General features: G+C 48.4%; 1 pseudogene; it reads right to left on the bottom strand.

The window, feature by feature from the left end:
- Positions 1-21,721, bottom strand: part of LOC142591395 (fatty acid synthase-like) — a 97,578-nt pseudogene that overhangs the window by 11,732 nt on the left and 64,125 nt on the right.

Here is a 21,721-nt window from a genome sequence, read left to right as displayed (position 1 = left end):
TCGCGTCCCGTTTGGGAAGTCATCACACCTCGATGCTGCCTGAGCAAACTTAACACGCCGAGTGATTTGTTTGTTTCACAACGTAGTCCCTTCTTGCATGTGAGTTTTGTACTCAACTGAATTCTTTCTTATACTTACGCTGCAGACGACTAAACTGGGCCTTGCCGCCAGCGCTCATCTACTTTGACTGGCGCTGCTCTGCCTTTAAATATATCACGTGGCACCTCTTTCTAGTAATATAAAAAAGTACTGAAAAGTTAATCAGTCTTCAGCGTTGTACCTTTCCAAGCAGCTCCCTTGGGGAATTTATTATTGCACAAATTGCAGAGGGAGCGGTAGTTTATCGGCGTATGCAGCAGAATTGCTTCGGCGGTACAGCACTAACACGCGCTTTTATTAACCCGTGCGTTTGGTGGCTTCGTTGGCTAGTGTACGCGTTTCCTTCAATAAATTGGCAATTACTCTTCTTGAGGCGACTTCGACTGCACTTATTCGGCGATGTCACATGTATTCATCGGCAGAAAAATCACAACGGCATATGCAGAGATTGAACCGTGCGGATTTGTTTGATATGAGTCTGCACTAACGACGGGTGCTTATTATTCAGGTACAGAAGCAGCATTGCGGCAAGGGTAGAATAAAAAAAAACATCGAGAGATCGCATCACTCAACAAAATTTATCGGCTAGTGAACATGAGCTCCACGTCATGTAAATGGGGTTCATGGCGTTTGTCTGTGGGCCACACCATGCACGTATGTGGACCATGCTGTCACAAGCACCGGTAACATCGTGTTCATACCCGCTCGCACAGAGGTCACCATCTTCCCTACAGCTGTCACCACAGAAGAAGCAGCCTGGCACCCGAACAAAGGAGAAATCGCCACCGCGAACTTCAGCCATCCTTGCTGCAAAGGGTTGTCGTCTGCTACTGCTCCCGCGCGTACTGTTGGAGGCGTCCGCTAGGTGGCTTTCAGTGGCGCCTCTATAGGCGGTGCACGAGGCGTATAAGAGATGAAATTTGGGCACGTTTGTGAAACTGCATACTTGAAGCGCAAAAAAAAAAAAATGCGGGGACAGAGGAAAGGAAGGCCAGACAGGACGAGCGCTGTCCTGTCTCGTCTTCCTATCATCTAGCTGCGGTAGAAAGGATGGGACGCGGGAAGTTCCCTTAGTGGGAACTGAATTTGGGGAAGGGTGGGGGAGAGTAAAGTGCTAAATAATAATGTTAAGAACTAAGAATATCGAGCACCAGCCACAGTCTGTATCGAACAACCTATGCATGTATGCATTATGTACGCATTATGCATGCATTAGGGCAGAAACTCCCCATTGGGAAATTGTCATATGGTGCGTATCATTCTTTGTAATCATTAGTTATTGTGCCCTTGAAACCAAGACTGCCGTATTTTAACAGATACACAAATGCAAAGAACGCCACGCACACTAAGACGGTCTCCCCAGTAAATTCATTTTTACTGCCACTCTTGCGCTGCGTAAATGAAAAAAACGTGCTGTAGTGCTTTCTTTTTTTCACGCATAATTTGGCGCGGACAAGTTCGCCTTCGTTCCAAAGTGTCCTCCGCAGAAGCTTCTCGCTGGTGTGCTCTCTCTGTATGGCAACTTGCATGTGAAAGGTATGCGACGAAATGTCCACAGAATGCATATGTTTATATTAATTACATAAATCCCAACTGCGAGAAAACGTTTGGCTGCGTAAGAAGAGCGGATCGAAAAACTCGCAGAAGTAAACGTTCTAATGCAACTGGCGTTCTTAGGCACGTCAAGCACTTTCCTGGGTGTGTCTCTCTATGTGTCGTCGAATGGGTTGAAGATCGGGCTGCTGTGGATGGGGGATCAGGGCTTGAAACCAACCGTCGGACCAACTTGGGTCACTGCATATGTGACCCCATATACCCTATGCGCCACTCCTCAACGAACCTATTTGACGTCGTCATGGGCAATTGGGGCTTCGGCATTGGGCACGTGGCACATAGGTACGTACTGCTCTTCAACGAACCTTTTTGACAACTGCTTGGGGCACTGAGCATGCGAAACTCAGTCTGTGCTGCCCTTCAGCGAACCTCTTTGATACCAACCTGGATCACTGGCTCTCTACCAATAGTTGTGTGCCGCTGTTCAATGAACCTCTCTAACGGTAAATTGGTCTGTGTCACATTGAATAGGCCTCTTCGTAATCACAAAAACGATGCTTCAAAAATTTTCCGGCGTTCGGCGCATTCGAACCATGTGCCATGCACGTAGTTTACGGCGGCGTCGCCAGATGGCGTAGTGTGTGCAGCAAGAAGTGCTAGAGAGGAGCCAGGATTCACACATATTGAGCGTTGTTAACATGGTGCCTTGCTATATTACTTTAATGCCAATCACATTAACGTAATCACAACTCGTCGTAAGATGGGTTCGCCCAGATTTTTTTTTTTCATACCAAAACCTAAAAAAAAGCACCGCCATAGTTAAAAACAGAGCCGGTCACCGCCGCGTCTAATAGGTATTGTAGAGATGCCTTTTTGCGGGCTGATTCTTTATATAACTGATGCTTTGTGTGTGAATTATTGGTCAAGACAGTAAAAGCGCCCAGTACCATAAGCAAAGAAGCTTTCACTTTTAAAAGAGAATGGCAGAGCAGTACAGTGCATACATGTTTGAACGACTATAATGCGGGTGGTAGCTGTATGCTAAAAGTACTCTCTATATGCGGGCTCGGCTTCCACCGACGGCAAGTTGTTTTTTTCTCCCAGTTTCATTTCCAAACCTTTCTTTGGCATCATCATTGGTCGGCGCGTCATACGATTCTGCCTAACAAAATATCAAGCCCCCTGTATGGCCCTTATTCTCGCCGTAAGCAGTCAATACATTTTTATGAGCATGATTTTCTTTTTAAAAGCATATATGATTTCTCGCCTTTTGTTACCAGTAAGGCATTTGCTTCTGCAGTGTGACAGTTTAGGTGGCCTGACCTTACTCGGGCTAACCTACATCACTTTCCCTCTCACCCGCCACTTTCCCCGACATTCCTTGCGCACCGTCTCCACTTACCTCTGCCTTTGGTTTCCCGCAACACGTGATCCTCGAAGGACAAGTCGCGAGAGTTTGCGATGTTCCTCTCTTCAAGTAGCCGGAAGCGGCGCAGAAGAAACTCCCGCTTCACCTGGGAACCTGAGTACGCGTTACAAGACGAGGATGGTTAAGGGGACGCTCTATAGAAAGATTTAAGTTGTATTAGTGCACTACACTTCTGCAACACCAAAAAGAAACTTAAACCCTTCGTGCACGTTCACACCGGCGATTGACAGAAGTCACGCGACGAGCCTCGACTGGCGACCAAGAAGCGAACACCACAGCTACCAATGTTCTCCAACAGCAAGAACCCCATTTCGCGCCAGCACATGGAAATGTTTGGCCACTGACTCGGTTCACGTGTGCTCGCACCACCCATCACAGCTTTAAAAAAAAATTGTCAGCGCATACATACCTAATGCTCCGTAGGCGCTGCTTGGTTCAGTGGGTTTGCGACTGAGGACTGAAAAATTGAGCAGCGAGAGGCTAATCCAGAACGTTCGCCTTTCGACTAACTCGCCCGAACTCAGGGAGTCGCAGGTTCACATAAGCCATTACCTTGAATGAAGGCTTTAAAAGCAAAAGCAAAAAAGTAAGGCACAGGAAACAAAGTATGGGTGGCGACGCCACTCCGGAAGTCCCGCACCATAGCGCTGTCAGGTAATCAACGTTGGTGGTGTCTGCACGGGCGTAACAATTCTTTATACATGAAGGTGAGTTACATTGTAATCTAAGCGAGCCAAACACTGAACTTTTCAACAACTTTTACTAAGCCACGAGTGTTCAAATGCGAAAAGAAATGCTTTGACATCCACAAATGTAGAGCTTTGATTTTCAATTTCTCTTAGAATAATCCATTTCTTAGCACAAACTTAACTAAAAGAGAGTTCTGAAAGAGTAATTTATCGTGTCAAACTGATTTAGCATTTCGCTTTATAGAGGCTTAAGCAGGTAAGTTCGTGAGCGCGCACAAACAGAACCAGAGCAATTGTTGAGGTGGCAAAAGGAACACATGCGCACAACACGGCGCCGAGCTGCGCCGACCTGTGCTCGGCGAAGCAATATTTAATGAGACACCAAAGCGAAACGCCGAGTCAGTTAAGGCTGGTAAGGCGTTCTTTGGTAACGACTTTATTTGTGGTCCTGCAGAGCTTTAGCTGACGGAGCCTCAGGTCACCCACGTGGGTCATGCCTCGCCGCCGCCGCCTCGCGGGCCTGTTGGAGGGCCCAGGGTTGGTCGCCGAGGCTGGCACTCTGCGCAAGGCAGCGGCCCACGACGGCGCAACATTATGTTCGCTCCTGCCGCCCAAATGTGTCAATGACTGCGCGCGAAATCAGTGTAATCCTTGCTTACGGTGCTGGCCAGACGCCAGCGGTTTTCGTTCTCTCGCATGTCGCGAGCCGTCGAGGTCATAACGGTTGCTGTCGATCATCATCATCATAAAAACTTTATTCTAAGACTGAGGAGTTTGGGGCACGCAGGCTCCTGGGCCCCCGCACGACCCCACTGCACTCAAGCGTTTATGTTGCTTCGCTCCATAACGCTGGCAGCCCGATCAGTAGCCATGGTCTGCACGACCGGGTTTTCCGAGCGCAGCAGGGCCTCCCAGTCCTCCCAGGTCTTCAGGTGCTCGAGGCCCCGCCGGGGAGGATCCGCCGGGCAATGAGAAAGGAGGTGGAGAGCAGAAGCGCGAAGTTCGGGACAGAGATTACAGGCTGATGAGAGGAAAAGTGGGTGATAGTGAGAAAGAGTCAGAGGAGATGGGAGAGTGTGAGTTTGTAATCGGCGCCAGAAGGTTGCTTGTCGATTGCTAAGGGATTTGTGCGGTGCGGGGTAGAGCTGACGCGCCGCCTTGGAGTCATTCGTCAGCTCGTTGAAAGTGTGCGCGCGCTCCTTCGTGAATCCCGGATGGGAGGCCGCAAGAGCCCTGGCTAAGAACCTCGGGCTAAGAGGTTGGTGGCCTCGTTTCCAGGATTCCCGCAGTGCGCGGGCACCCAAATCAGCTCCACGTGACGGGGCGGGGATGCAACGGGCGAGTCCAGCATGCAAAAAACAGGGACGTGGACTCGGCCTCGTGCGAAATTTAGGATTGCAGTGTTGGAGTCTGATAAAACATACCGTGCTTCTGTGTTGATGATAGCTAGGGCAATGGCGGCTTCCTCTGCAGCTTCAGGAGAGGTGTCTGGGGGGAGGGTGTGCGTTCCAATCGGAGAGAGAGTGTGATCCACCATGACAGCGACCGCTTCATCATCCTTGCAGGCTGCGTCTACCCATACGGCGTCCGGTTCCGAGCCGTAGTAACGGTGCAGTGCTGTAGCTCGAGCTCTGCGGCGCTTATCGTGGTGGTCGGGGTGCATGTTACGGGGGAGTGGCTGAGCATTTCGCGGTGTAAGGCTTTTGATATGGCGCATAATGTCGGATCGTTGGTGGGTATCCGGATTCCAAGGGAGTGCACTATGTACCGGCCAGTGTTGGTTTGTGTGAGACGAAGGTATTGTGCTTGATGGTGCGCGTCTACAAGTTCCCAGATTGTGTTGTGGAGGGCTAATTGTAATAGTCGGTCGGTAGGTGTATTTATGGGAAGGTGGAGGGCGACTTTGTACGCACGGTGAATAGGAGCGTCCATGGCGTCGGTTTCACGGCGAGAGAGCTTGAGATAGGGGGTGGAGTAGAGTGCACGGCTGAGTACAAAGGAGTGAACAAGTCGGCATAGATCACGCTTCCTCATGCCTCTGTGGTGGCCCGAGACCCGGCGGATGAGGTGCGAGATCGTCCCTACTACCTGCTTGAGTCTCCGGAGTGTAGTCGTGTGCTTCCCATCACTCTGAATATGCATAACAAGTATCCTGAGGGTTTCGACCTCTGGTATCGGTCTACCATCCAGCTGGATGACGATGGGGGAGCAGGGCGAGTTGCGGTTCTTGTGACGAATGCACAGCAGCTCGGACTTCTCTAGGGAACAAGAAAGTCCTACGCTAACTGCATAGTTTTGGGTCAAATTGGTGGCTGCTTGGATGTTGTCCTGTATGGCGCCATCACTGCCATGAGTAGTCCATAGCGTAATGCCGTCAGCGTAGAGAGTATGTTTCAGGTGAGGAACGGTTGCCAGTTGTCGTGCTAGGGGGAGGAGACTGATATTAAATAAGAAAGGTAAGAGGACGGAGCCTTGCGGGGTGCCTACGCTTTTTAGTGAGTATGTCGGGTAGGTGAGCGGGCCGAAGTGTAGCTAGGCCGTGCGTGCTGTGAGGAATGCCTGAATGTAGGTGTACGTACGTGCGCCCACATTCAGTGGGGAGAGTGCAGTCATGATCGCGTGATGTTCGACGCGATCAAAGGCTTTGGATAAATCCAAAGCCAGGACTGCCTTGGTGTCGCTAGGAATGAGCGGATCGAAGATGTTATGGGTGATTTGCAACATGGCGTCTTGTGGGGACAGATGGGGGCGGAATCCCACCATGTTGTGAGGGTATAAGTCATGGTCTGTCATGTGCTGTACGAGCCTCGCTGATACAGACTGTGATGTCAATGTTTGACGCAGAGTTGCGGATTCGTGAACTTGACCTTTCAGTTGCTCTGGAACTTCGCGAATTCCAAAAGCTTTTGTCAAATTTTGGACAGCCTGTTCTGTTTTCTACAGTCCGCAGTATTCAGCTTTCTTTTTTTGTTTTCTTTAATACAACAAACTTTATTCGATAAGTTCTGTGGTTGAGCAGCGAGAATACAACTGCTTTTTAAATCTATTCGAACAGGGAACACGGATTTGCCACTAAGCCAGAGCTTCGACACAGTTGTCTATCTTTGCTCAACAAGATTTCTGCACAAGTAATCCTGCGTAACATTTTTTTTTTCTTTCACCAGCACTCGATACTAACTGACGGTAGTGAAGACGGTGCATCCCATGGACAGCGCAACCAAGATGGCTGCCTGTCCCACGCCTCCGCTGCCGGAGCGAACCAACCGGTTCACTCCGGTTGGGTCACTCCGGTTGGTTCATGCCGCCCTTGACGATGAGCGCGTAGTAGACCGTGGCGTAAGCCATGGGCACCGTGGAGGCCTCTTCGAGGCTCCAGGATTCCGGCACTTCCCACAATGACTCCGGGCTCGTAGCGACGGCCGTGGTCATACCCATTCCGGACGTCAGGCCCATGGCCCGCCGACCCTGGGGGTCTCGGCCAGCGAACTCCAGACCCAGGAGGCACTTGAAGGTAGCCACGGGATCTGCGCATCACCAGCAGAGTATAGAGATTGCAGATTGGCGATAACCCGCCGCCGTGTGGCTGAATACGAGGGCGGGGAGCGACGGGAAACTGTCGTCGTTAGCCGGCACCCAGTGAAAAGGTAGGGAGTTTTAGCGGAGCGTCGATTGCGCTCAGCTGCGCTGCCATTTCACCCGCTCAGCTGTCTGCAGAGAAGCGCGTTGATCTCTATTTTTTTTTATCAAGCGCGTCTCCCAGAGGCGGGAGCGAGGTGCAGTTAGCTTGCCTGAAACACGACAAAAACTGGTGCCCGTCTTGCCCCCCTCCCCCGCCCCGCCTTTAGTGGGACAATACGAGAACGGCGCCGGCGAAGGTGTCGCCGACATCCTTCTTGCGCTTCAATTTTCCATATAACTGCAATCGTAATAAAAGCAACTATCCCTAAGATCAGCCTGTAAAAATTTGTATTTAATTTGGGCTAAGTTATTGGCATGGATACTGCAGAGAAATTTGTGGAGAGGGTAGAAGAATACCTTCTTATGCTATAACATGTGTTATACTTGCTTATGTTATGTGTACTTACGTTTTATATTTACTTATGAGGCTTACGATTTGTTTGATGTATCGGGTGTATCGTATGTTGTATCGGATGCTGTTGTATCGGTTGTCGTTGCTGATGTATAGTTTGATTCATTATACATTGGGCTCCTACGTGCACCTACACGTCTACTCCCTGTAATGGCCTGTGTAAGGCCGACAGTATATTTCAAATAAATAACTAAGTAAATATATATTAACCAATGCTCAAAAACAAAAAAGAAGTTCGGCAGCATGTTACATTCCTGCAACACGTGAAGGCGAAGACCCTACCGGGCACTTGGTAATGCGCGGTCTCGCATCGTCGCGTCGCTGCTCTCGCGGTTCAGTTTCTTCGGCTCGTTTTCGAAGCATAGCTGCGGTTTCACGCGCTCGTACAGCGGGATCAGACTCGCGCCAAAAACGTTTCGCTTCGACTTTATGTTGCATCCGCTCAGCAGGGAATTGAAACGTATGCCGTCCTGTGTGTCGTATGAGTGATTTCAATGAATGTAGGCACTGTTCGCTTCACTTCGCTGAGCGCTTGTAGCCTCAGCCTTGCGGGGGTGTGAGCCATTGCATCTTTTTCTCGCTTAAGGGGGTATGAGCCATTTGGGAAAGTCACGTGCATGTTCTTTTTTTGTACTGCTCGATTATACGCCGCGTTTCTGTACGTTTAATGCGCGTACGCTTCACTTTGCTGAGCGATTGTAGTTTCTGCATTACGCAAGGTATGAGCTATCTCATTTTTTGCTTGCTCACAGGGGGCGTGAGTCATTGCTAATGCTGATAGTTTTCTTTTTACCATTGGACCAGACGACGGGTTTCTTTCTCTTTTTTTCAATATCATCGGGGGTATGAACCACTTAAGGCTTTCCCTTTAAAACCTACTACTGCAGCTTTTAAAATACATAGGAACAATAGGGCACAGGTATCGTTTGCCAATGGTGTCATTATTATCTTCATTCAAAAGCTGGTAAAGGCTAGCAGCACTGAAAAGGAATAAGCTCATCTTCAGCTTAATTTTTGTTCACTGCAGGACGGATGCATCTCCTAATGATCTGTAATTACCCATTTCTTGCATCAGCTGTCATCACTGCACTTCCGCTAAATTGAGCATCACATGACCTAATAGCAGGCCGTGCTTGAGTGTCTTGTACAAGTTGATTATACTTCGCTCCACGTTACGTCACGGTAACGGCGTATAGCATGTTTGCACTGGCTATAAGGCATCGAACATTATCATATAAACCTATCAGTGCGATGAAAGCAATGGTGCAACAACAGCAGCAGGCACGTGTGTGGTCAAACCGAACGACTCGCGCGTTTTGCTCTTCTCTGAGCCGACGAGATGTAGACAGGTGAACACGGCAATTCCATTACGCTGCAACCGCCGCTAACCGGCTTACAGGCGACTGATCTCCGTAACTTATCCCAGAACAGCTTAGCGGGCCCTCTATTGTTAATGAGGCGCGCGGTGGTAGGCGGGGATTACGTCGGGGAGATAAGCGTTGAATCGCGTCTGCGCATCTTGACACAGAGTCTAAGCACGAAAGCGCAACTACGCCGCATCGGCGCACACAAGTGGCTCTCTTGATGGCGTCTGATGTAGGGGAACTGCAAACACTTCCGCGTATTCGCTCACGATGACGTCGAAGCCAAGCGGCTACTGTTTCGCGCGGGACAACGCTGCACCCAGAGTGCCGACGCCATCCTGGAGCGTTGACGTCATCTTCAAAAAAAAAAAGTGTTCTTCTTGCACATACTTCTGGAGGTTCAGCGTTAAAAAAAGCCGCAGTCGTATGGTCGTGCGGGTAGGAAAACATCGGGTAAGGCTGCGCATAATAAAACCCGCATACCTACTGCGGGCGAAGCGACGATGATCTTTTTTTTTCTCGCTCTGCAGAACAAGTTAAATTACGTAAATTCAATCCTGAGATTTGACGTGCCACGACGACGATCTCTCTCACTCGCTCATCTCATTCTCTACACGTTAAGCGAAGCTCTCCTGAATTGTTTCAGGTAAATGCAACGCGTGGAGACGCGCGATGCGCGCCAATTTCATTTATTTGCAACGACGCAAGCGGAACTGGGGGGCTATTCTGTAAGAGTCCACCTAGTGGACTGTCCATTTCGGCCACTGCTGATTGGCTAGGGCCGCCCGTCTCCTCCTCTCCCGTACAGCTGCATCCAATCAGCAGTGGCCGAAATGGACAGTCCACTTGGTGGACTGTTACAGAATAGCCCCCCTGGTGACGTTCATCTCAAGTCGCAGAAAGATTTCGTTCTTCTTTGGCGTCACGGTAAAGGCTCATTCACACTACGTCAACACAATACTGATTTCGATCTCGCGGCTGTCGGCGACCGCGCTTCTTTTTTTTTCTTTTTGTTTTGTTTTGTTCTCGTGTCGGCGCCTCTGTCACACTGTACCGACACGGAGAGCTCGGCGTCGGTTCAGTGTGACAGAGGCAGCGACACGAAGGAAAAAAACGCTGTCGGCGACAGTCGGCAGACCGAAATCGGCGTCGTGTTGGCCCACTGAGAATGAGCCTTAAGGAACACCTCGCTGTCCGCATTCTACGTCACAGCACAGGCTGCGTCGAGCGATGCAGCCTGCCGGTGCACTTCGCACCTTTATCGCGCCACCTGCTGTAAGATGCGGGTCTCACGAGTATTCGAGGCCGTTCATGGTTCAGCGTGCGACACGTTTCGCCACAATGCACCTAACACAGTCGGCGACTCAGGCAGCACTGTTAATGGCAATGCATGACGCTTCAGGTGGAGAGGGGGCGCCATTTACAAGAAGGGTCGTAGACGGTGACAGCCTGAGAACAACAAAAAAACTTTTGCGCAGAAACTCCTCTGTTAGTTTGTCTGAGTATGCGGAAGCATTGTGCAACTTGCTCAGCCGGGTGTCAATCAGTGTCATGGAACTTCGTCCGATCGGTACAAACACTCATCAATCCGCATCGGTAATTCGCTGTAGCAGAGAACCCCATCGGTCGTTCTGTAAAAGGGAACCCCGTTTGACGCTTTCCGCGAGGCAACGAGGCGGGCTCGCCATAAGCCGGAAATTGGCAGTGGCTTAGCTCGGCTATGCCAGGATATACATAGCGAAAGCTAAGGCATAGCTTGGTTAGCCTTGGTTAATCTTAATTGCAAGTCCAGGTTAGTCTGGGTGTCTAGCTATGTTGCGGCGTTCAGCGAGTCGTTCGGCGCGCTGTTCTTCTGTTTCCTGGGCGATTCGTTTCCTCTTCATCTCATTCCGATGTCCATTCTAGGCCTCCTCCTGCTTATCAGAATTGTCGCCGTCCATACTGGCGCCACAACTGTCGGCGCACGCGAGCTCTCCTTTTTCAATCCTCCGACATGTTCTCAGGCATGCGACGCAGCTGGCGAAGCGAGCGGAGGCGAGCGCAACGACGAGGAACGCCGTGGGCCGTCATGTGCCTCCTCGGAGCACGGCCACGGCGAAATCGCAAGTTCGCAGCCAGTAAAGCTTTCGCTCTAAAATTGACCGATCGCTTAGGACGAGCCGAGGTCACCGAGCTTCCTGTGGGGTCAAACAAAATCGGCCGTATAGAAGTGCTGCATATTGCAATGATATGCATATGCGTCATACTCTGGTTTTCTTCGTGTGTGTGTGTGTGTGGAAAACAGCTATGCAAGCGTGAAAGCAATTGTTCGAAGCTATACTAATTGAAGCTGTAGTATAGTCAGTAATTAGGTATGATGCACCCCAATACGACGCCTATGCAACGTGCAACGACATGAAATGTTTATGTGTGTGAACTACTCTCGCAAGCTATGCTGAAACGCGAACGCTAAATCAAGCGTGTGCAGTGTGCGAGACGTTGACGCCGCGACGTCACAAGCACGAAGGTGATGTATATGATGTTTGTAGATGGAAGAATAGTAACTAGAAGTACAACACACATCTGAATGCATTTAGCGATTCTATACACATTTCTCACAGTGACACATAGCCATTTTGGGCATGAGCCATCTTGGGGTGTATATCAGATGGGTAAGCGCAACCATGTTACGCCTACCCACTGGCTCGTGAATGTGCTACGAAAGTAGCAAAGCTCAGAGGAGCCGCTCAGTATTAAGCGTTATTTCATTATGGTGCTTGTCTACTACTCATGAGCAGATATTAGGGTGATTTTTAGCTGCACAAAATCTTTAAAAATTGCCTGTGACTTAGCACTTCTAACCCTTTTGTCTAAATCCCTCGATGACGCGGCCATTACTTCTACGAGAAACCATTTATAGTTAAGGTAGTTTACCTAATTACCTTCCTAATTAATTACATTATGGTGCATATTTCAATCTACGAATCGTAGCCGACGAGTCCGACAGACGTATTCACTCGGAGCGAATTTTCAGGACTGCGCTAGTTTCGAGATATTAATTTTCAAGGCGTCCGACGAAATGCGTCCGCCCCTGAATTCTTTGCAAGTGGATGCGCCTTGCGAGCTCAACGGCTACATTTCGCAGAATGAAATATGTGTGGTAAAGTAAATAACCTAAATATGTCAATTATTTAATTAAGCATTGTGATTTCTCACAGACGTCCTGGCCGCGTCATCGAGTAATTTAAATCAAGGGTTAGAATTGTGATATCTGCCACAAGCAAATTTTAAAAACTTGATGCGTCTAAAGAAAAAAAAACACCCGGTATAATGTCTTTGTGCCGTGTCATATTGCAGTCTTAGCATAAGACAGATACGCTCACTGACAATAAATTGTGCTTTCTGGCATATTCAGCGCTTACAAGTCTTACTCACGGTCTCATACCAAACGTGGGGACGTTAGGCAACGCTGACTTTTCAAAGTATCAATACGTGAAACTATGAAGAGATACATGTTTGACAGCAGAACTTACAAGAGAGACGGGCAAAAGAGCACATGACTAGCCCAATTTGCAATCCTGATGAGTTTACAACGATAAACGGTAGCACATAGAACCACAAGAACGGCTCAAGCCACAAGAACGTCTCAAGCCACAAATTTGAAGATTAGACAGATACATGTGCTAACCGTTATTCCCACGGTGCCTGAACGATCACTCCACCAGATATCCCTGTTGTAATCTCAGCAGGAAGCTGTGTCGCCTGTGCCACAGCCGCGTTAAACGTAGGCGCTTAGCTTCATCATCACTGGTGGCTGAAGAGGCAGAGCACCAAGTTGCTGTCCCGCAGTGTGCGGTGTTGCGCGCGTGTGCATGCGCACGTGGGTACATGCGTGCATGTGTGTGTATGTTTATTTGTTTGTATGTGTTTATGCGTGTTAACATGCATTTGTGGGCTCTTTTTTTCCCTTTGTCTCCATTTCAAACTGAGGCCAGAATGCCACCGTTCGACACAGTAAAGGGCAGGGTGTTGTGGTGTCTTTTGTGTATGTTGTGTCGTCTGCGCATATTGTTACATTTCTCGTTGTTTTCATCCTTCTTTCAATCTTAAGTATCAGTTTCCATCCCCACTTCCTAAAGATCAGACAAGCCGTAATGCCCCTTTCGCTCACATTTGCCAGCCGGCCTCTTCCCTTGCGTCACTATATGTCCATTGTAAACAATAATAATAATAATAATAATAATAATAATTTACTAACGATAATTGCTTTCATCTGGAGTAGCACGCCAGCCTAGGCGACGCGCTAAGCCTTCTTTTCATTTTCATTTACCAGCCTCTGTCTCTTTGACGTCTATTAGAATAGCACGGGGCGTTGGGCGTGCGCTAAGCTACCGTCGAGCGAACTCACCAGGCAGCACGTCGGGCGAAAGCTTCCCCGTGGCGAGCATGACGTCCTTGAAGTTCGGCGGCGCGTAACACGCGCTGCACACCACCTTATCGGCGAGGCTGGAAGGCGACGCGTAACGCAGCGGAGACTCGATCCACTGCAGGCTGGACAGGTCGCCACGAGTTTTGACGTGCAGGAAAGCGAACTCCGCGGACGTCTCCGGCGCTCCGCCTGCGCAGTGCTCTAGTGTGAGTCGGCGACGACCGCAAACGACGCGCTTTGGTTACTCCGACGAAACAAATTACTGCCCTCTCCTATTGCTTCGTTTGCGTGAACTCGGCGCGAGAAGGTTCAGGTCGGAAGCCGAGTCGACGTCGGCCATGCGTTTAACCGAACCGAAGCAAACCGCACCGCGCTTTACGTGACGAGCCTTTGCCAGACGGGATTGGGCGAGCGTCGACCCGCACCTTGCAAGTCGGTTGACCCAAACTCGCGTCGCCACTCGCGTCGGCGCAATGGCCTCAGAGATCACTTCGCTCTGGCAGTTTTTGCTCCGGCCGTCTCATTCACAAATAGAGAGCGCAAGTTAGGTGTCGACTTCGGCCGTGTGACTAACCAAACCGAACCGAAGTGAACCACATTTTGCGTGACGCGTCTTCGCCAGGCGATATTGGGCGAGCGTCGACCCGCACCTTGCACGTCGGTGGACCGAAACTCGCGTCAACACTCCCTTCGGCCCCACGGCCTCCGAGATTGCTTCGCGCTGGCAGGTTTTGCTCCAGCCATCTCATTCGCAAAGTAGAGAGCGTAAGTTAGGTGGTGGCGGGCGTGACCGGCTCGCCCACACTGCGCCTTGGGCAACGGTGGGCTTGTGGCACGTCGAGAAGGCTTTGGGGAGCTTCGGTACTGTTGCTGCCGCTTAGACGAGGCGAGAAAAAAAATGCCCTTGCACTGCTACTTCATCCTCATTTGGAAATTGTGGCTGACAGTCCACAAGGGGCAAAGTACATGCCAGCACCTATTTATTCTCAACTGCGTTCTTTTTTTTTTTTTCTTTCACACACGTATTCATACTACAAACATGTTGGCATGTAGAAACGCAATATATCTCGAAGGGTTCTTCGTGTGCCGGAAACGCATTGTACTTCACCATTTGCGGGTTTTAAGTATGTTTATTGTTTTGCGAGTTGGTTTCAAAGCTTTGAACAAGTCGGCTAGTGGTGCCGGCGCTTGCTTTCCCCTGTGCATTTCGCCATCGTGATAGGGTGTCAAGCAAGACGTAGCATGATCCTAAAACAGTAACATGCTACATGCGCTTGCGTGCTTGATTTAGATGCACGTTAGAGAAACCCAGGTAGTTTAAATAAATCCTCAGCCCCCGATACGGTGTGCCTCATAATCATATTGGGTGTTTCGAATATACTCTCAAGATCTTTTTTTTCTTTCCTTTTTTCTCTTCTTGCTGCAATCGCCACTGCAACGCTTCGTCCTGATAAGTCACGAACTGCAACGGAAGTCACTTTGCAGTTTGATTCTGAAAATTTTACCTCTGTTTACCGGCAGGAACCAGTGTTGCGCCTATTGACATGCATCACCTCACAACAGAAAGCATTCAAAATTAATAATGGAGAGTACGGAAAGGAACATTTTATGCTTGTGTTCGCTAAGTTAGCAAACGTATGAACCCAACTCACCAGATTAAGGATGTCATTCCAAAGGCAAATATTCGAGGTGAAGTCAAACAGCGTTTTGCACATTTCTTCGGGGTTCCGGAGTGAAGTGTTTACTCCTCACAAAAACGAAAGGAATGAAGAAAATTTATGTGTTCAGCTGCGGGAGATTGCGTGCCATTACCTAAAGCGTGCCGCAGTGTCAAGGCTGGGTAGAGCGAGACACTATGCGCAAAGGGTGAAATGATAACTTATGCAATTATTTACTCGCTTATTAGCACATGTAGCACATTAGTACATGTGCACGACTACCTCGCTAATCGTGACGCGTCGGCGCGATTAACAGCAGCCACCTCAGACAGATCTCCGCTCGTGCAGCGCCTTGTTGCCGTACGGACGACGTGCGCTACTCTGGCGCCATCTCGTAGCCATCGTCGGCGCAAAGCCCGTCTTGCGCGGCACTACGCTTTTATTCTCACGCTTTCGTCATACCCTCCACCTCCGCTTTCCGCAACATGGTTGCGCTGTACCATCTCCTGCGCTTCTCTCCTCACGCTCCTATTCGCTATCAGCGTTCATTCTCTCCCCCGGCGTTCCGCTCTCTCTCTCATCTTTCTCTGTGCTCGCTCGGTCGGTTACGAGGTAGGACGCCGATGGTGGCCGCAGCAACGGGCGCCTGAGAGCTGCGCTCTAAAAGCAACGGCACTCAAGATCTAAACAGTTGAGGTGACTAACTGTTCGAGGCAAAGCACGAGGCTGAGCTGAAAATTTGCTCTGAATATATCCTGTGAAAATCAACCCCAACATGGGAGAAAAGGGGCAATGCATGCGTTGAGATCTCGCGCGGTCTAGGTCCTACGGTTGCATCCGCGGGTGCCAGTGCCTTCGGCTAACAGAGCCACCTCTGGAAAGCCAGGCACGGGTGCCGGATTACACTTTTTTGGAGGGGAGCAAGCAACCTGGAGGAAAACCTGCCAGCTCGTGCATTCTCGTAGGCCCTCCTTGGCCCGACCCGCAAGCGTTTCCGCGAACGCGGCGAGCAGGATCATGTAATTTGCTTCAGAACCCACGCACATGCCAGCGGTGTCGCAGGTTACATGCCCACAAATGTACACTAACGCATTTAAGCAATAAAGGAAGTCATTCAAAAGGAATAACGTAGGAAAAGAAGCAAATATTTAGGCCAAATGCAACCGCAATCGATTCATGAATACATACATTCCGAAATGCTTAATACACTAAGTGAACGTGAAATGCTAAACGCGAACAATGATCACAACACAGCGTAAAAAGCAAACAATGCCCTAAAGAGATTGGAATCATTACGAGAAAATTACAACGAAGTAACGGCCACGCCGGCACGACGAGGAAGCAATGACGAAGACGATGTTAAACGATGGCAAAATAACCATGGGATCTTTAAAGGCGATTGTATGGCGAGAACGGCATGACGACAACGTTATGCAGATGCCAGACTGATTGCGACGGTATGACTACGATGGCATGAAGACAACGGCGTGATGATGGGACGATGAAGCTGGAATGCCGACGACGGCATGAGAACAGTAGTATGACGGTGCTAGAATGACGAAGCCTGTATGCCGATCACGGCTTGACGACAATGGATGGCGAATGTGTACTGACGACAATGGCATTGCGCCAATGAAATGACGACAGTAGAAATCTCTAGGACAAATGACAACGATTGAACGCACACGACTGCATGACGGTGACTCTTGACGACGGTTCAATGACGACAATACCATGACGGTGATGGACTGACAATACAGTGACGTTGTCGGTGCGACGACGACCGCTCGAAGATGGCGGCGTTATGACGATGATATTACAACGTAGTGACGGTGCCAGAGTGAAGATGGCGGGACTACAAGTGCATGACTAGGTGCCGTCGACATACGCTCGATGGCGGCGTGACAACGACAGCACGACTACATTAGGATGACGAAGATGCAATGACATTGATGAAATGAGAACGATAGAATGCTAACGGTGGCGTCACGACAAGGTCGTCACTACAGTAGGATGACGATATTGGAGTCATTACGATATAAGGACGACAATGGAAGGAGCACGATGACGTGACTACATTGAAATGACCACTAGTACGGATAGTAACAGTAGGAGAAGTGTCCTGTACGTTAACTATTCGACAGAACCAGCAACAGCAGCAACGGAAAAGTCGAAGGAAATGAAAAAGGAACCTGCACATTGCTACGTAAGAGGCACGGAAAATAGAGCGGCTTCTAGTTTGTAATTTCCCGGGAAACTTGTGGTGCATGTTACGTTCCGTATTTTACGTATTGTATTACGTTAGTAATATCACTGCATTCTAGTGAATTGCGACCGTTCTTGGGGCGAATAAGTTCACAACAGTAGCCAGCGTAATTGGCACGCTTTATAATTCAAAGCAAACCTTGTCTGTGAATTAGCAATTAGCTTTGAGTAAACGCTGTCAAAGGTATTCACGAACACATTCTGCGGTAATTGCTTGGCGGCGCGGTTGCCTGCCTGTTCTTTGGTGACGTGCGCAATATAGTACGCCATTTACTATTCCTTCAGCAAACTTAGAGCAAAGGTACCAAACAGGTCACGATGAACCTGTCACTTACAAGACAATGTGATGAAGTATCTGTAGGATCCCCACCGTCCATCGCAGTAAACGTTCATTACCAGATCATTCTGCAGCACGTCCTTGTACTGCGGGTTCGTTGGCGCAAAGTCCGAGGTCTTAGTGGATCCTTTAGAGCTTGCGTCGAATACGCACCTGTTTCAAAAAAGAAAAATACATTATGAAGAGCGAACCCCAGCCGCTATCGAAGAACGCGTTCAGCATTATTTCAGTCGCGGTTATTTTGGACACCATGTTGCAATATGCGTTACGAATGGCACTCCCCTTACCAACGTGCCTTACTCATAGGCGGAAAGCAATTGGTACTTAGAGCACCACTTCCTCAAGGACAAGTTCGAACCCCCCCCCCCCTTCCCGCTGCGTCTTCAACCAGAGGTGTAGTTTCTCAGCAACACGAGAGTAGAATGTGAGTACGCTCTCCTTAGCATCATGCGGTTCTGCACGGTGTCACCACAGACCGGTGGTAACATCTACACAGCAACTAGAATTCGAACCGGTACCCCTGCACTGTGGTACCGTACCACCGTGCGTTTTTGGCACTGTGTTAGAGTGCACTCTCTTCGTTGATGGCGGTCCACAGAAACCGTTAGACACGAAGAAATTGCGATTGCTTCCCAAGGAAAGCGAAGCCCTTCATTAAGTAGTGGTCTATGCGCATTGTCAATACCACGTACTTTTGACTCAGAGACGGATGTCTATACTCCGTTTCGCGCATAACAGTCAACGGCTACGAAGGCTAGCGACGCATCTGTCGCAGCTCATATTCGCGACCAAGAAAATGGTGCGTCACACTTGAAAGAAATACACAGATCGAGTAGCAGGAACACTTGAGAAATACACAGGTCGAGTAGCAGGAGTGCGCTCAAATCTAGACCCGCAGATTTTCAACACTTCTCCTACGCACATATCGGCAATTTCCCAAGTCAAGGTTGCCGTCAGTTATACGAAAAATATTATTTGTTAGTGTTAAGGCGTAATGCGCATGCCGTTCATCTCAAAAGTTAGAAACAGACTTTCCGTGCAGTGAAACAACTTTAACAAGTCAGCGCCCTTCCACACTGCGAAGAAGGATTACCAGCGAAGCTGTGCATGTGGGGCCCTTAATGGCGAACTGCAACCCCCGCGGGTCGGCCCGGCATTGCACTATCTTGCTGTGTTCTTGCTGTCATGAAGGGTGTTCGCAAGCTACAAACCGTGATATGCATGTGCGATGTGTCGCAGCGTTGCTGGGTGTAGAAGTGCTCGTTCTACGCGATGTGCGTTTGCTCAGAAGTGAACTGTGCAGAAGTGTTGCCGATCGCGTTTTCATATTTAGTACCCTTACAGATAAGCCCTATCACACCGGCCTTTTCTGCTTCGTACATCTATCGTTTCTTTCAAAAGTTGTTACTGCATGGTTGAAGATGCTTCTATCGGTGGGGGGAAATTAGGGAACATCATAATAATTGCATACGTCAAGACGTTGAGCGCTGTCGTGAAATGTGGACGCGCCAAAGAGCACTAATGTCATGAATGCAAATTTCTGGCAGCCTTGATTTTCATAATGTGGACACTAGCGTGAAGATAAAGAATTTCTAGATTTGATGAAGTAAATTGCTTTATATTTTGTGATGCAAGCGGCTTACGTAGCCAAAAATCTGAGCTGCTTGTTTTTGACTAGTGACTAAGCACAGAGTCTGTCTGTGAAGACACCAGTGGCGTGGTAGATGAATATGTTATAGGTACGAACTGGATATTTCCTTCTTATTAACTAAAAATTTTACATTTGCTGACAAAAAGCAATATGAATGTAAAAATGAACACGTAGGACGAGTAGTAACAAGTAAGTAAGTGTCACAGGTATGGTGTTATATAATATTCTGCTAGCAGCCAGCAGAACTGCGTGAAAGAAATTTTGCCCAGAGTGCTTTCTTCCTCACTGGCCAGCCATGGTCACGTTACTAATGCAGGCAGAATTGGGTAAGCGAAAGTTCGTGGTTACTTTGTTTATCCACCCTATTTGATTATCTGGTTTGTGTCGCCTGTTTTGTCACGAGCCTTCAGTTTAAAGCGAACAATAGCACAAGTACCAGCATTATATGCCTGATGAGTGCTTTATTTTCTTTTCTCGTGTTCATTCTGCCAACAGTCATTAGCAAATAATGTGCATTAAACTGACTTGGGCCTGTAAAGTATGTCCATTAAATGTTTTTCTAGTGCACTTTCATCTGCCAGTAAGTTTACTGCTACCTATCATTCATGGGTGTGGGATGGACGCTATAAGTGGCTATCTGACTGATCTTTATTTTGAATAGGCCATGGTTCCACTCATTAACTGAACCGTTTTCAGCTGCGCTGCCAGACTATAGAAAGGGGCACCTCGCCTCTTGTCATTCTTTAGCATGTTCATGGCCACAGTGCGTTGTCCCTGAGAAGTCAGCTGCTATCACGATATAAAACGTGCCTATTGGCTGCTATGAGTTTATCCTGAACACGAATTTTCACATTTATGTAAGTATTAGTTATGTGACCGAAGCCAGCCAATGAGCACGAACTGCTGGCAGAATTTTCAAGTGACTCTGCAGGTAGAGTGTCTGCTCCCTATATTATGTTAGCCACACTGCTTTGTCAGTGTGCTGAAATGTTCTTTTTTGACAGAAATTTACCGGCCAGCAAGACAAGATATTGCCAAACCATCAATTTTAGGCCCGTACACATGGTCACTTCTTTATTTTATGATATTCTGGGCATGACACCCATGGCTTAACTTATGCACGGAGTTGAGTTGCTGCATGTGAGAAAAAAAATCACTGCGTAGCTAATAGGAATTAGACTGGTATGAAAAAATTATTTATCTTTATGGCTTGTAGTATAAGTGGTGCTGTTCATTTGATGCCCACAGTAACACGTGAACACAAATGTTTGTGTACCTTGCATTTATGTGCATGTGTGTGTGAATAAAACAGCACAACTTCTAATATCAAGGCACGTTGCACCAACTATACCCATTAAAGATGTTCTATGTGGTATTCAGCTGATCTTATTGAAATTTTATCACATGGTGCAGTTACATTTCATACCTGTATGTAAACCAATTTAATAACTGTATTCACTGCATGTGAGAATCCATATTTTGGGCCAATGCAGTACCTGGGGTAGCAGCTTTTTAGTTAGCTTTTGCCACAGCTCATTAGAGGGATCTTGTTGATTATGCCATCCAAACAACTCATATAAAGGTTTGTGTTTAGTATACCAGCAGTGAAATACTGAATGCAGCTGCAATTCTTTGTATACTAGTGAGATTAATTCCACTGCTCATGGTTCTGTAACGTGTTGTTCTTCAGTCACACATGATGACAGTATTTGGCGTCATGAGTTCTAGGCTAATTTTCACATGGGCCTTTCGATGAAGTGAAATCTGCCTCTTCAACAGTCAGTTTAGTGGAAAGCCACCAGTGAACCAATAGCTCAAAGACCAATTCCTGCATGCTTTTCGCCAATTGGGTAGTGCATGGAAACTATGTGTGATACATCACTTCAGCTACAACAATAATCACACAGCTAAACCTGCCACATATAGTTAAGTCATTGATATAGGCAGAGGAAGATGATTCACGTATGTAACAGTTACTCATCCCTTGAAATGTGAATGACCCAAACCTTCGCGAGCATATCAGTCACAACCATCCAGCAGCACAAGTGGGAACACTTGTGCTATCACAAACGAAAACAAGTAGAATAGTACCACCGTCTCAGCTGGTTCGTCGTGATTACTTTGCCTGCAAGTTTCTTGTTTATATTGGATAGGCTTCCTACTTCCTACAAATAGCG

Source organism: Dermacentor variabilis, chromosome 8 (assembly GCF_050947875.1).
Source record: "Dermacentor variabilis isolate Ectoservices chromosome 8, ASM5094787v1, whole genome shotgun sequence".
Lineage (NCBI taxonomy): Eukaryota > Metazoa > Arthropoda > Arachnida > Ixodida > Ixodidae > Dermacentor > Dermacentor variabilis.
This window is presented reverse-complemented; position numbering and strand designations above follow the sequence as displayed.